Source organism: Dipodomys spectabilis, unplaced genomic scaffold (genome assembly GCF_019054845.1).
Source record: "Dipodomys spectabilis isolate Male_0828 unplaced genomic scaffold, ASM1905484v1 ptg000445l, whole genome shotgun sequence".
Lineage (NCBI taxonomy): Eukaryota > Metazoa > Chordata > Mammalia > Rodentia > Heteromyidae > Dipodomys > Dipodomys spectabilis.
The window spans coordinates 384,356-396,017 of record NW_024871122.1 but is presented as its reverse complement, the minus strand read 5'-3'; the positions used below and the strand labels follow the sequence as shown (position 1 = coordinate 396,017).

The 11,662-nt window shown below is 35.3% G+C and overlaps 1 pseudogene; it reads left to right on the top strand.

Moving 5' to 3' along the window:
• Nucleotides 1–11,214: 11,214 nt before the first annotated feature.
• Nucleotides 11,215–11,327, top strand: LOC122097970 (annotated as a pseudogene).
• The last annotated feature ends 335 nt before the right edge of the window (nucleotides 11,328–11,662 follow it).

Sequence of the window (11,662 nt, the reverse complement as noted above, 5' to 3'; positions counted from 1 at the left end):
CAGCCAAAGAAAACAACTCAGAATTCTAGAGATTAATGACTGTACTCTGGGTTCTTGTGCACTTGGCACTGGATTTGGCATCTCAGTGTTACAGCAATATATATATATATATATATATATATATATATATATATATATATATATATATATATATATTGAAAGTTGCTTTCTTTTTGGTTTCCCATTTTCAGCTATATGAAGCATTTAAGTTGCATAGCAAGTTAACCATGGAAATATTAGCTGGTAATCTTTTTAAAAATATTTTTATTTTAAAGAAACTGTATAGAGGGGTTACAGGGTTCAGTTACAGCATGGTAATGAGTACATTTCCTGTCGAGCATTGTTACTCCATCCTCTGTTTTCCCCCTACATTTCCTTCCCTCCTTACTTCCTCAACTCCTCTTTCCCCCTACCCTGAAGTTGTGAAGTTAGTTTTCAACATAGTTTATTGTACTTCTCATTGTTACAATTGGTCAACCTGTATCCTTGTTTGAGCATTTTGTTGTTTCCCTTTCCCTTCCCAAATTAGAAAAATGTATATACATGATGTAGAGAACTGGAATCAAATGCAGTGACAACAGAGGATATGTGAGCTAGTAATCTTTAACTTTTAAATTCAAAAACAAAAATAAGCAATGAATGATAAAATTTGTTCATAAGGGAACCCTCAGCCTTCCGTTTGATACTCTGATTCTTCCATTAAAATAAAATATTGTTAGAATCAAGTTCTGATCCAGGCTAAAATGCTAATACACGTGGAAATGATGACGTTGAGTTGGTATTAGTTAAATATGCCTTCCTATTAATGAAATACATGGAAAATGTTTTATAAAAACTGGATGATAGCAAGAGGGATTTTCAACAAAAGCATTATAATGGGTAAGGTGTGTAAAAGTTACAAAACTGGAACTGCATGCTGGGAAAAATATAAACTTTATAGGGAGGAGTAACGTACTGTTTTAGATGAGCCAAGTTAAGATAGATCATTATGTAACAAGAAATTTTGTATTTGGTTCTTTCTAACAACTAGCAGATACTTATCTAATTATAAAAAATAAATACTAGAATGAAAAATCCAAATGAACTTTAATGATGTATTTAATATTTTGGAGACAACAAAATTTTCAGTGTTAAGGACAGTTTAATTAATTGGAATTTATAAGCACTGGACTCCCATGCAATCATTGTAAGTGATGTTCTTAGAACAGTATGAAATTTCTAAGGATAGGAAATATATGAATGATATAATGAGGTGAAAAGTCAACTTATAAAGTAGGCTCACACCTGTATCTTACCTACTCACAAGGGTGAGATTTGAAAATTATGGTTCAAAGCCAGCCACCAGAGGAATATCCATTTAACCACCAAAATGACAGAAATGGGCCTGTGGCTAGTGCTGTGGGGAAAAAAAAGCAGAGAACAGTGTGTAGGCCCTGGATTCAAGCTCCAGTTTGGGCAATAAACAAATGAATAATCAAACAAATATATGACCCCAAATTTTAGGAAAATATGCATATGTATATATGCATGGCAGAGGGGTCTAACCGTGGTGTTCCAGTGTTTACATTGTGGAGTTCCAGGATGGGAACATCACAAACATTTAATTAAAGGAAATCAAATGTAACAATATGTTGGAAATGATCTGTACAACTTTGGAGGGATTGAGAGAATGAAGGAAAGAGGAAGAAAAATGAGGCAGCGGGTAACAAGTTAAATAAGAAAGGTTATCACTACCTTACTTATGTAACTGTAACCCCTCTGTACATCACCTTGACAATAATATTAAAATAAAAAATAAAAACAAAACAAAAGCTTTTATTTATATCATTATATTTAAAAGTATACTTTAAAAGAGTTATAGGCATGTTTTAAATTTCTAATGCGTTGCCCCACTCTACTGGAGTATACTGGAATATGGGAAGAATTACTTACACATGAGTCCATGAGTAAGGACCGTAAAAGAATTCCATAAAGAAATGTCAACATGGACCAAAGGGTCCTACCCATAATACCTTCCTTCTATAGCAAATCCACATAATTTAATCATTTAAAGACAAATGATGAACCAATGTCTCCATTTGTAGAAATACCTACTTGTGACAAGGATGGAAAAGGCATTGAGACCCAAAGTGAATGATGCACAATTTTAAGGAAGATTCCATAGATAAAGGAATGTGTGCCACACACTTCCAACTGTAAATCTGGGAAAGTCAGTCATCTTTGTCATACTAATAAAAACCACAAAAATGCTAACTGTGGGATTCAAAAAGATTGCATGAGAACAAGCGTTCATTGTGACAGCACAGTAACTTCAGTGCAAATTTCTATGTCTCTCTTTCCTTGCCTTATTCCCACCTCATTCTTGAATTCTGAAGGTGAGATTCTGGGGAGCCAGTTCCCTTTGGTCTAGTAATTAATGAAAATGAACAGGTGATTGGAGATACAATTTCTTCACATAGTTCTTAGATTCTCATTTTTTATTAAGCTTACGGAGAAATAATGGGATTGCAAAACACAAGAAAGTCTTAACTTTTCCACTAATTTTTAAAATGTCTGCTGTAAGAACAAGAAAATTAACGAAAGAAACAACTCAGAAACCATATAAAGATATTTGTGGTGTATTGATACCAGGAGAAATTGAAATGTCACATATAAATATCAGATTACATTTACAAAGCACAAACTCTAATTCTTCACTGAGCTAATATGATAATTACACATTTATATTTTCCAACAAAATCACCATTGAGAATACCACAGTCAATTTCAATCACAGAAGCAAAGCTGCAAAGAACTGCTAAAATTTTTACCTATTCTTTCCTGGAGTTGAGAGGGTTGTTTCTGCTGACGTTGACTGTTTGATCCTCTTCCTCCTCACAAATAAGTGTGCCTATGTAGAACAATTTATACCTATATCTTAACTTCATGGGTGTCTAGCCTTTCTGGTTGGATCTTCAGTCTGAGTACCACCTACGGAGCATATATAGTTTATGAACATGGACCATGCCTTAACAAACTAAAACATGCTCTAAAACAGTTCTAACAGAAACATCTGTGATAATGGAAATATTCTATATATGCATTGTCTAACAGACTAGCCACTGGCTATATGTGGCTAATGAATCTTAAATGTGAATAGTGTCTGAAAAATTAATTCTTCCAATTTCAGTTAAATGAAATTTTAAATAATAAGATTCATATACTCACTTTTAACTGAACAGCTCATTTTCCAAATAAGGAAGCTGAAGTTCTCACAAAGATGATCATAAAATATAATCCAAGTGAAGAATTTTCCATTAGATACTAACTGAATGCCTGTGAATTATCTGAGTTTTCCTGTCTTATAGAATTCAGCCATCACTCACCTAGATTGACAGCTGGGAGGAAAGGGGTGGGAGATAAACACAAGTTACTTGGGATACTGAAAATTGCTCCTTGAAGATGAGGGTTATGCATGAATCTTTTCTATATTTAGTAGACAGCAAAGTGTGTGGAATCCTGAAGGTAGAAAAATAATGATTGTATTTCAATCAAACAGGTGCTCTTTTTTATCAAAAAATACATAGAATATTTTCATAGTATATATTTGTGGGCCTATTTTTTCCTTAATTTCTTCCACACCTACCTTAAGAAATGCCTCTAAGAAAAAAACTTCTAGATGTGTTAAATTTGAATTCCATCTATTTATTTTGTTGAATTGTATTCTAGATAGGACTGAGGGCTTAGGGCTAGAAAAATAATAAGTATTCTCAACAAATTGTCTTGCCTCCTTTTTAAGGGGAGCTAAACGTTTATTAGGAGAAATATATATTGGTCTTAGTAGCTAGGAACATTCAAGAAACAAAAGAAATAAAAAAAATTCCACGGCAGACTCAAGTGTTTGCATATCTTCAAGTGAACACTAACTGCTCTATATTCCATAGTATATTTGCAAGCTTTTTCTAAGCTATTGTCATTCTCCAGAGTAAAGTTCAAGCATGCCTATTGCTCATTAGAAAGATTGAGGTTGCTCAAACTCAGAACCCGTTGTTTGTATAGGCTTCACATGGCTATCTTTACTTCACTCAGTGGCACTGAGGGATGGGAGCTACACTTGTAATATATAAATATACACATACACACATATCTCACTGGCTTTCACTATTACTGTAAAAATTAAGTCCTTTTTGTCTCTGACCCAAGAGCATCATAAATCGTCTAGCATCCATTAAAGTGTGACAAGTTCATTATTAACTTGCAAGTAGGTTATATCTCTAGCATCACACAATTCTAAATACTCATATGAAGAAAAATATATACCTAGAGTTTTGGTGTGCTTCTATATTACGAAGCTCTCAATTTTCATCTTATTTGCCTGGAGGAGGCAAAAATGCTTGATAGGAAATGTACCTTGTCACGTAACTGTAACCCCTTTGTACAGTATTATTACAATCAGAAATGTACAAAAAGGAAAAAAAAGAAATTGGACGTCACATATTTCCATTAAAACTAAATTTAAGGCCTGTAATTCTACAGGTTTTTAAGGACCAAATAAGTTGTGGATATGCCCCCAAGGCCTTTACGAAAAGATAATGGAGAGAGATACATAAGTGGCAGTAGGTAGGTGACCAGAGCATAATTATGTAGCTTTACTTCACTGTTACCATAGCAGGAGTCCAAATCAATATGATGGTTCGTAGTTAAAGGACCAGAAGACATACTGGAAACTGACATCAATGAAGGGTCATTCATTATAGGAAAACATAAATCAGAATGCACCAAAGGTTGCAATCAACAGTGTCCAAAAAAGCAACACAGAATGGGATAAAGTTATTGCACGTATATATTTGATAAGTGGTTCAAATCAAGAATATATAAAAAACATCATTGCAACGACACACAACCTGACTTTACAATGTGCAAAGAACTCAGATGTTTCTCCAGAGAAGACAAAGTGTTAACAAGCCCACGAAGAAGGTGTTTAACATCACTAATCACCACGAAAGTGTAAGTCAAAATAATGAAGAAAATTACCACTTCATATGAATTAGGTAGAATAACTACAAAAAATAAAGTAACAATACTGCCAAAAGTGTGGTAAAATTGGAACCGTTCTATGGGAAACAGAATGGCATCTTTTCAAATAATTAAAAACAGGATTATTCATACCTGTAATCCTAACCACTCAGGACAGGAGGCTGAAATCCAAGAACTGGAAGTGGATCTGTGTTTTAAAGTGGTAGTACTCTAGCCTTGAGGGAAAGTTCAGGGACAGTGACTTGACCCTGAGTTCAAGACCCATGACAAAAAAATTTTTAAAAAAAGAAAGAAAAGAGAGTTTTCATGTGATCCAGTGATTCCATTTCTGGGCATATACTTTAAACATCTAAAAGCAAGGTCTGGAAGAAATCTTGTACACTCATAGTCATTTTGTACAATACTCAAAACATGGAGGCAATCCAGTGGCCATCAACAAATGAATAGCTAAAGCAAATGTGGTTTAAACATACAGTGGCATATTATTTCAACTTTAAAAAGAATTATGGGGCTGGGAAGGTGGCTCAGTGGTAGAGCGCTTGCCTTGCATGCATGAGGCACTAGGTTCAATTCCTCAGCACCACATAAGCAAAAAGAAAAAAGCCGGAAGTGGCGCTGTGGCTCAAGTGGTAGAGTGCTAGCCTTGAGATGAAGAGCTGAGGGAGAGTGCCCAGGCCCAGAGTTCAGGCCCCACAACCGGACCCCCCCCAAAAAAAAGAATTATGTTGTGACATATGCTATAATATGGTTGAAACTTTGGAACACTGCTAAGTGAAATAAGCCAGACATAAAAAGATCAAGTAATACATGATTCTACTTATATCAGTAGTTACATAGAACACTCTAATTGATAGAGACAGGAAGCAAAATCATACTTGATGTATACCTTGAAGCAGAGGAGAGGTGGAAAATTGTTTTAACGAATAAAGAATTTGAATCTTGGAGGATGTAAAGAGTGTGGATATTGAGATTGTACAATATTGTAAATGTACTTATTACTACTATGTTGTATTCTTAAAATGATTAATGAAACTTAGGAGAGAATTATGAAGGGGTTAAGCATAATCATGGTACATTGTATGCCTATGTGGATATATCAAAATGAAAAATACACTTATTTAAGTAGGTAATGCTAATAGAATTGAAAAAAGACAATAAATTTTAAGTTAAGTGTGCAAGTTTAAGTCAGAGGGCTTTGCTTCTTCAAAACAGCAATTTAGAAATCTAATTTCTCTGTCAACATAGTGTTGGTGGGACATTACAATGTACAGTGCCCTGTGAGTAACAAGTGCTTATGTGCCACTCAGAGGGAGTTAAATCACTACATCTGTGTAGTTATGGATAAAAGGTAATGGTTGGAACTGGCTCCAACATGGTGAGGATGAATGATGCAGCAAATATTACACACCCTTTTCACATGAAGCTTTAGGTGCTAACACATGGCTTTTTCTGACTATGGTCTAGGGAGTGTCCCTCTACTTCCCATCCAATCAAAAGTGTTTTCTGTGCTTGTGCTCTGAGATGGGGCATCCAATAAGGAAAAATTCCATACTCATGCTCTGAGACTAGGAAACCAATTATGAGACACTATGTCCTTCTTTTCGCTGGGGAGTCTGTTTCACTGCTTTGTTTTTGCTTTGAGGAAGAGACCGTTGCACTGCTCTCTTTTCGCTTTGAAGAAAAACTGCTTTAAAAACTGTTCTGCTTTCTAATTCTTTGAAGAAAACAAACCCGAGACTTAGACAATACTGCTATTCTGAAGATGTTGCGGGGAGGGAAGCCTTCACTTTCAGCTTTGAGACTAGATTTAGAATTTGATAACTTAGTTGCTGTGGTTTCAGATTAATCTGAACCAGGCTAATATCTGTATTTTTTCAATTCTTCTAACTAGAATCTCTGAAGTATTAGGAAAAAACAAAACAAACCAACAAATACAAAACAACAAGAACTTGATATTAGGCTAACAAAGGCTCCAGAAATTCTCAGATTTCTTTTTTTTCTTGTATGAATCTAATGAAAAGTTCATGCAGCAAACTAGCATGTTTAAGGTGTTACATTCTGTAGAATGTGGTTTCTTTTCTTCCTCTTATTCTGAGATAGAAATTGATCTATTCTAAAGCCAGAGGATATGTTTTCTTCACAAGCTAATCAGGTTCGCTGAATTTTGCTTTCTTAAAAATTGCTTAACTGCTATAAGAGGGAATTGAAGACTGCTAGGCAGGAGGGATTGAGTGTGATATGTGGGAAGTGTTCTCATACTCTGCATCTAGAAAGCTAGAAAATATGATGATCTGCTCACAGCCTCAAGCAATTCAGAAAGTGGCTTGCATTTTCTAAAACCTAAATCCAAACTTTCACCTTCTCCTTCCCACCAAGAATTCCCCCTCAGGCTTCTTCTCACCATAGTGTCTTGGCAGCTTAGAACTGCTTTACCTCAGAAATGTGGCATCAAAAGTGTGCCCTGTGGTCAGCCAAGCAGCTGGTATCTGACTGATTCATCTATGGCTCTTAAAATCCTGCAGCTCAATCTGTGCTCTGTGCTCAGAGTTCAGTAAGTGTGCTTAAATCCATAGCTACGTGTTTCCAGAGAGCAGTCTTTCCTCTTTCTATTAGCAGTAGGAACACAGGGGTTATACTGTGGGGGAGGGACATACAAAGTTACAAAGAAATTATCTTATAAATGAGTTAGAAACAAATGCATGAAAGAAAAAAATATTTAAATACATATCTAAGGGTTCATTTTCCTAACATTACATTATCTGATCTTTCCTGCTTGACTCATACATATACTAGATATTGCAAATAAGGGAAACCATGGGACCTATGTTTCTTTGGGCTTGGCTTGCTTCACTTAATATAATTTTTTCCAAGCCTTTCCATTTCCTAACAAATGGGGAAATGTCATTCTTTCTGATCGAGGCATAGAATTCCATTGTGTATATATACCACATTTTCTTGATCCATTTATCTACTGAGAGGCATCAGAGTTGGTTCCATATCTTAGCTATGGTAAATAATGCTGCAATAAACTTAGTTGTGCTGGTAGCTTTAGTGTGGTCTTGTTTGTAAACATTTGGGTAAATGCCCAAAAGTGGGATTGCTGGGTCATAGGGGAGGTCTATGTGGAGTCTTTTGAGGAACCTCCATACTACTTTCCAAAGTGGTTGAACAAGTTTACACTCCCACCAACAATGAAGTAAGGTTCCCTTCTGTCCACATCCACTCAAGCATCTGTTGTTGTTAGAGTTCTTGATTATAGCCATTCTAACTGGGCTGAGGTGGTATTTCAATGTTGTTTTGATTTGCATTTCTTTTATGGCTAGGGAGGTTGAGCATTTCTTCATGTGTCTATTGGCCATCCTTCTTTCTTCTTCAGAGAAGTTTCTCTTCAAGTCTTTAGCCCACTTATTTATTGGGCAGTTGTTTCTTTGAGGATTTGTTGTTGGGGGATTTAATTTTTTGAGTTCCAAGTATATTTTAGATATGAGACCCTTGTCCATTGTATGGCTAGTAAAGATCTTCTCCCAATCCGTGGGCTTTCTATTGATCTGGCTAGTTATGTCCTTTGCCATGCAGAAGCTCTGCAACTTCATGCAATCCCATTTGTCCAACCTTTCTTTGATTTGTTGTGTTTCCGGGTCTCTATTAAGAAAATTTCGGCCTGAGTCAAGGAGGCCTAGGGTTTCTCCTATTCCATCCTGTAAGGTTTTCAGAGTGTCTGCTTTGACTCCGAGGTCTTTGATCGATTTGGAGTTGATTCTGGTGCAGTGTGATATATAAGGATCTAGTTTTAGTCTTCTACAAGTAGTTAACGAATTTTGCCAGCACCATTTACTGAAGAGGCTGTCTTTCTTCCATTCTATTATTTTAGCTCCCTTATCGAAGATTAGTTGGCTATAGGTCTGTAGGTTCATTTCTGGGTTTTCAATTCTATTCCATTGGTCCTAAGGTCTGTTCTTATGCCAGTACCAAGCTGTTTTTATTACTATGGCTTTATAGTAGAGTTTGAAATTTGGTATTGATATTCCACCAGCAGTGTTCTTTCCATTGAGGAGCGTTTTTGCTATTCGGGGTCTTTTATTGTTCCATATGAATTTTTGGATTGGCTCTTCTTTTTCCTTGAAGAATGAGGTTGGAATTTTGATAGGTATTGCATTGAATTTGTAGATAGCCTTGGGAAGTATTGCCATTTTCACGATGTTGATCTTTCCAATCCAGGAGCATGGGAGGTTTTGCCATTTTTTAAGTTCTGTGTTGATTTCCTTTTTCAAGATTTTAAAGTTTTCATCATAGAGGTCCTTCACTTCTTTAGTTAAGTTAATTCCTAGGTATTTTATTTTTTGTGGGGCTATTGCAAATGGAGTTACTTTCCTAAATTCAGCCACACTTTTCTCATTGTTGGCATACAGAAAAGCCATTGATTTTGGGGGGTTAATTTTATATCGTGTTACTTTGCCAAAGTTTTGAATCAGCTTGAGTAATTTGGTAGTGGAGTCTATGGGATTCTTTAAATACAAGATCATGTCATGTGCAAAGAGGGAGAGTTTTATTTCTTCTTTCCCTATTTGGATCCCCTTTATGTTTACATCTTGTCTTATTGTTGAGCTCTAATTTTAATGCTCACTTGGTAAACTAAATCCTCTATATCCCTTTCTCTGAGTAAATACGCATCAACATGAAATATAAAGTGATTTTGATAAAAAATAAAAATAACTCAGAAGAAATTATAAATGCAAAAACAATCTTCACAGAAGCAAACTCCCAGAGATATTTCATGACTTTGACAAGGATAAAGTGGGTAAAGTTAGTATAAATTTAGAAGTATGACAATGCACAAAAACATCAAAAATACTCATATATTTTATTATATAATCCAAAGCAGAAAGCAAATGTTTTTTTATGATTTTTTAAAACCCAGTCTTTCAGGTACTGTGAAGGTGGCTCAATGGTAGAGTGCCTGCCTTGCATGCATGAGGCCTTGGGTTTGATTTCTCAGCATCATATTAGCAGAAAAAGATTGAAGTGCTGTTGTGGCTCAAGTGGTATCACTAGCCTTGAGCTGAGGGACAGCACCCAGGCCCCAGAGTTCCAGCCCCATGACCAACAAAATAAAAATAAAACACAAAACAAAACACAGTCTCTCACTTTTGTGACCTCAACTCTGTAATAACTCTGCTTCAGCCTAGGGCTAATATTTTAGGTGTGGACATTTATCAACACTCCTGAATCAGACTCTACTTAATCATTTTTTAAATACATATTTTGTTCTTAATTTTCCTCTTTATAAATTCACATGCACCTATAAAAAACGGTGTGGCCATCCCAGTAACCTTCTCAAAGTACCTCCTAATGACAACTTACAAAAAAGTCTATTATATTACAACAAGGAAAACAATGCTACAAATAAAGAAAACCAATAATTAAATATTAACGAATAATAAAATAAAAAACAAAACAATTACCAGTGTTTTCAGTATTTGAAGTGTACTACAAATTAGATTTTATTATTGTCATATTTCTTTACATTTAACACTGGCTAAGATTATGATGTTCAACAAGAATTTTATAGGCTATGAGTAGTGTTTAAAGTCACCCACTAAGATTACCATTTATAGTTCATCTCATAATTTGTATATGGCTTATATCATCATTTGTTCCTCACTAACATATAAAGTAAGGAAGGCCTACAGTTTTAATAGAAACTGTGTAGTTAACATAGTCAACTCTTTATTCTGCTCCTTTACACAAAGACTTTGCAACTTCTCATTAGTAAAGTTTCTATAAACTCTGAAATGTACATACTTAGTAGCACTTATCTGCTACCATAAATCTTAAATACGTTATAGAAAAGTATTATGACCTGTCATACAGTCCCAGTTTTGGCATATATAAGCAAATATCCAAAAGTAAATATATTTAAAACATTAAAACTTTTAACAAACCTTAACACTTGCTGCAGTGTTCATTATGACAGGTCCTTTGTATAGAATAATTGATTTCCTCCTCCTACACATCTCTTGAAAAACAAATATCTGGATTTATTTTGTTTTTGACACGTAAATCTTGACTTTATTCTTAAATGTGTACTTATGTAAGAAGTACATGGTTCTCAAATTTCACAACAATTCTTTTAAACTTACTTTTTGTTGATTTGTCTAGTTTAAAAAATCAATTACAATTCATATATAAAAATGTTCTGTGCTCAATTCTGCATCACATACACTAACATTGGAATGATACAGAGAAGATTAGCATGGCCCCTGCCCAAGGATGACAGGCAAATTCCTGAAGCATTCCATCGCCCAATTTGTTAGGAAATGGAAAGACTTGGAAAAAAAATTATTAAGTGAAGTAAGCCAAGTCCAAAGAAACATAGGTCCCATGGTTTCTCTAATTTTCAATAACTAATATATGTCTGGGATAAGCAGAAAAGGTCAAAAGTTATGTGTATATGACCAGATAAGTTTATGTTAAGGGCCGGGTGATGGTGGCTCACACCTGTAATCCTAGCTACTCAGGAGGCTGAGATCTGAGGATCGCGGTTCAAAGCCAGCCCGGGCAGGAGAGACCATGAGACTCCTATCTAAAATAAACCACCAAGAAACCGGAAGTGGCACTGTAGCTCCAGTGGTAGAGCGCTAGCCTT